This window comes from Dipodomys spectabilis, unplaced genomic scaffold (assembly GCF_019054845.1).
Source record: "Dipodomys spectabilis isolate Male_0828 unplaced genomic scaffold, ASM1905484v1 ptg000339l, whole genome shotgun sequence".
Taxonomy (NCBI): Eukaryota; Metazoa; Chordata; class Mammalia; order Rodentia; family Heteromyidae; genus Dipodomys; species Dipodomys spectabilis.
The window spans coordinates 1,938,157-1,942,911 of record NW_024871016.1 but is presented as its reverse complement, the minus strand read 5'-3'; the positions used below and the strand labels follow the sequence as shown (position 1 = coordinate 1,942,911).

General features: G+C 31.9%; 1 pseudogene; it reads left to right on the top strand.

Annotated features, from left to right (window-relative positions):
- The first annotated feature begins 4,325 nt into the window (after positions 1-4,325).
- Positions 4,326-4,422, top strand: LOC122095177 (annotated as a pseudogene).
- The last annotated feature ends 333 nt before the right edge of the window (positions 4,423-4,755 follow it).

Here is a 4,755-nt window from a genome sequence, read left to right as displayed (position 1 = left end):
TTTGGGTTCAGAAAAGAATTGAGCAAATGGAAAAGGTAAGAAAACATTGTTCTTAGAAGCCCTAGCTAAGTGTATTGGCTTCAGCAGTGAAGGGAGGCCAAAATTTTATATAAATTGTGTTAATATTTTTACTACGTAAAGTGATTTTACAGAACCTATTTGGCTCACTAAAACACAGAACAGATTGAATGAAGACATGAAAATAAATTCCACATCCAAATGAGGCAACTTAAAGAGTTTTAAAAGAGATATCACGAAGATGTAGCAGTGGTGGAGCCCGTATAGTCCTTCAGCTTCACTAGACTTGAAGCCAAGATGCTGTGATTAATTGGAAATCAGGCAAGAGCTAAGAGGAGGACATAGAAGCAGGATATAGAAGCATTGTCTTTTTGTAACAGACACTGTCTTCTTAGGTATAGGTGATTTAACTCTACTCTCCTCCATACAACTTGGTGAACAAATGCAAGACCAAGAGAAAAATGATCTATTGAAATTATTTTTCATAGAATAACTTAATTGTTCCTGATATGGTATCTAAGGAGAGTCTTAAGAGAAAATAAAAGTGCAGTATTTTTCAGTTTCTCTAACCATTTTCTTAGCAAAATATATCTTTGAGGTTAGAATTGATTGAAACAAAAGTGATGGAGTCCTTATTTTTGTGGGCACTTTAGACACAAGAAGACTTTTAATGTAAAAGAAAAAAACAAAAAATACAGCCAAATATTTGTGATCACAGCTTCTTGGACTGTTTTCTGGAGACAAAGTTTTACATTAGATTTCTTCTCATTAACATAGGTGTTGTTTCATGGCAACCAAATGCAAGAGGCAAGTTTAATAGACTCGCTTGGCCAATTAAACAGCGTGAAAGATGAAAATGGCAAATAATATTTAATGAATTACTTTGACTAATTACTTTGCCAGAAGAAAGAAAGAAAAATATAATTCAAAATCAATTGACTTAAAAGTATAAAGAACAAGTAGTGAAGAGAGATTAGAGAAAACATAAAGGATTATTTTCTCTCCAGTGGAGTAATGGGTTCTTGATCATGTTTCTTGCGTTCTATCTTCTCAAGGTATCAAGTGTGTCTCACGACTGGATTATCCAGTTCAGACAGAGAACTCGTTGAAGCAAGATACTAGTTGCAGCAGATGTAGGTGATTTATATAAAATTTTAGACATTCTATTTAAACCTGTTCAAAATTCTCCCCTATCCCAAACTTCCCTCTTTGAACAGATTTCTTGGTTTTCCCAAGACTACCTTTCATTAACTGCTTAAAATTTTGAGAGGTCATATTCATACTCTCTAGAGATTGCTGGTTGGTTGTTATTTTTGTGTGTTTTTGTTTTTTGTTGTGTTTTTGAACTGAATTTCATAAGGTTATGCAAGTGTGTTACAATTAAATAATCCATCTAATTGTCCGATGCTCTTGGATCAATATAACTTCTTCCATCATTCTCAACCAACCTTTTCTCCAAGATTTTTTTTCAGATTTACCACTTCCTTTATTATATGTGTACATTGTGTATTCTAGCTGTACATGGCCTTGTTCATTTTTCATTCATTCTATGTCTTTACTATAATTGCGTTCTGGTTTCAACTTCCTGATAGTCATCCTGTTAAACTCTCTATTAATACTTTGAAAGGTTTAGATACATTTGATGGAGTTTCCATCCTGTATATGCTTGAACTGATGTCAGCTTATATTTCCATAATTCACTCATCTGCAGTAACAATTTGCAAGACTGGAGATATGAAGCACCTAAACATGATTTTATTCTCATCCATTTGGAAGATTAACCTTTAGTAAAAAAGAAAGTTAAAAAATGGCACAGAATGTATTCCTAACTACCAATTTTTATAAATGGCTTTGTAAAAAGGTGTGATTGTTTTATTTTACATGGGATAATATTTTCTACTACCTATAAGTTATGGAAAAAGAAGATAACTAAAATTTATTCCTGTAGAGGAATATGATAGAAATAGAAGACAGATTTTATGTTTGTCACATCTCTCATGAGTACCCATATTCAAAACTTAAAGTCATATTTTTTACTATGTTAGACAGATAGGAAAAACATAATATTACATATAATAAGACAACTATTTGTGACTTTTTAAAATGTACTTTATTAAATGATGACATTTACTTTATTAGCTAACATTTTAGTTTGAAATTTGGGAGGCTGATCTACTTAACACATTTCTGGACGGCCCCTACTGAAAAACAGAAATTGTGGGTGGTACTATTTCTACACTTTAATGAATGGTTGAACGTGTTTGTTATTAGTGCTGGGTAAATAATTCAACTCCATTGTAACTTGTTCTCTACCCTTGAAAAACTTGTAATGTCACTAAGTATCATCTACTTCTTTATTGTTATTTTGGCGAATGTCATTTTAAAAATTTAATTTGAAAAGGAATAACTTTCAGGAGATTAAATGTAGATTATCATTGGTTTGAGAGTGACATTTTTATACCACAGAACCATGTCGTACTGAAGTCCCAGTGTTTTGAAGCACTAAGGATCTTCTCAATATTTTTCTGAATTATATTTGAACTCTAAGTAAAGTTTTCTGGGCCTTGGTAGACCAATTATGGATCTATCCTTCCAGGAACTATTTTTTGGCCCACTTATGCTGGACTAAAATCTTTCATTAATCATAGGGGAGGGGTATTAAAAATAATCTTATGACACTTTGTGAACTTGTTCACTCATATGGGCAGGTCATATGTAAGTTGAATGTTTGAATTATAGTACTTACTCTCAAATTTTGTGATCTCATCTTTCAAGTTGCATTGCATTTCTCAATTGCTTACTGCTAATTCCTGCATCTCAAGAATTGGGGTCCTGAAATATAGGAAATGAGAAATTGAGATGGATCTTCAATTACTTTGTGTTGGCATGTTGCATGAACCTTGGTGAGAAGCCTTGACCTTGTCATCTGATGATGCAGGTAACTGGGATCTGGGATCCTAGGACAGAATAGCATTTTTTAGACATCTTATCAGCAAAATTTGGGCATAATCAGTAGGAATGGTTCAGAAATATGTAGAATAACAGTTTGGAACCAGCGAGTTAAAACAATAAACAGAGAATCAAGGTAAACTCCCTTATAGATTAGAGGAAAACAACATTGATTTTTTACCATGTGAATTCAGAAGACCACGAACATTTAGAATGTATCACAACTTTATACCAAAGACATTGCGTTGGTTCTTCATCTAATATACATTTTAAACCTAAGTATTTATATTCAAATTCTATTTATTGGAATAAATATATATCAAATTATTTGTGAAATTATCAACTAATTCTAGTACGTTTCACTGTGTGAAATATAAAATCAGCACATATAAATATAAAATATATAACTATATATAATATAAGAAAAAGACACATATTTTACATTGTTCTGTTGTGGTTACTGTATCAAAGGCAACTCTTTTTTATAGTATTATTCCATTATCTCTACCTCAGTGTTTGATAGAGTTGGACCTTAAGCCTGACCATTTGTATATTTACAGCCTGGAGGCAAGAGAAATCACTGTGATTAAAACATTACTAATTTAAGGGCTAATAATGAGGAGAAAAATATGGACTTCTCTTGCAAATATGAATATATTTGGTGATAGAAAGGCAGTAGTGTAAGTTCCTGTCTGGTTGGATGGTAGACAGGCCAGGACATTAAATAATCATACATATGAACAATTTTTTCACCTTCTTGGTTTTAGCTACTTTTGAAATGTTATATATATATAATGGACAATTATATTTTGATAAAATACCTTCTAGTCTGAACAGTTCTGTCTGAACTGTTCATCTCTCTATAATCCCTTGTTACTAAGATTAGTTTTGTTCAAGTAAGACAATCTATGCTCTCAGTGTAAGATATTCTGATTGGTCTGTTCCTACATGGAAGAAGAGTAAAGGGTCAGGTAGACATTTGTGCCAGTAAGACCTCATTTGGGAAAATGTCAGCTGCAGAAGGTGAGAAGTAGCTCTTAAGCAAGGCTTACTTTGAATCCATTAGCTCCACAAAGCTAATTCAGTTGGATAAATAATACTTGAAAAAGCCAACACCTTTGTACTTCACTATAAATTATTGAAAATATGATCAAATTCCAAATGAAAAAGACTTAAAATTGTCATTGATAAAAAAATGCAAATGTGAGCAATCTGCTGAACAATATAAATTTTTTCACTATTCACAGAATTTTAGGGAAATAAGATCAATAGCATTGTTAGGAACAATAAGGTTCCTTCTTACAAGTAGGCACCCATGGATATACGCCTGTATAAAGATTGCATCATTAGGATACTACATGCTTCCGCAGCAGGTCTACCTAAATTACAATACAGAGATTAACATGGCACTTGCACAAGGATGATATGAAAGTTTGTGAAGTATTCCGTAGTTTTCATTCTTCAGATGCAAAAAATGAAAAACAGTTATTAAAAAGTTGATTACAAAATAACAAGTGTAACAACACACGTAATTCATATTATTAAATTTAGTTTGACATCAGTGTATTAAATCTTCACCTCAGAAAGACGTTTACATAGCATAACCTTTACAAAACTTTTGAAATTAGACAACATTGTCATTTTATCCCAAAGAAAAATAATATTAGGACCTAGGAAAAAAAAGGAATCTTAAAATGTTTCTATATGGAATACAATCTGAAAGGACACATTAATGAACCTATATATTATAAAATAATATAGAATTCAAAGTATATCTAGGAGAGAATA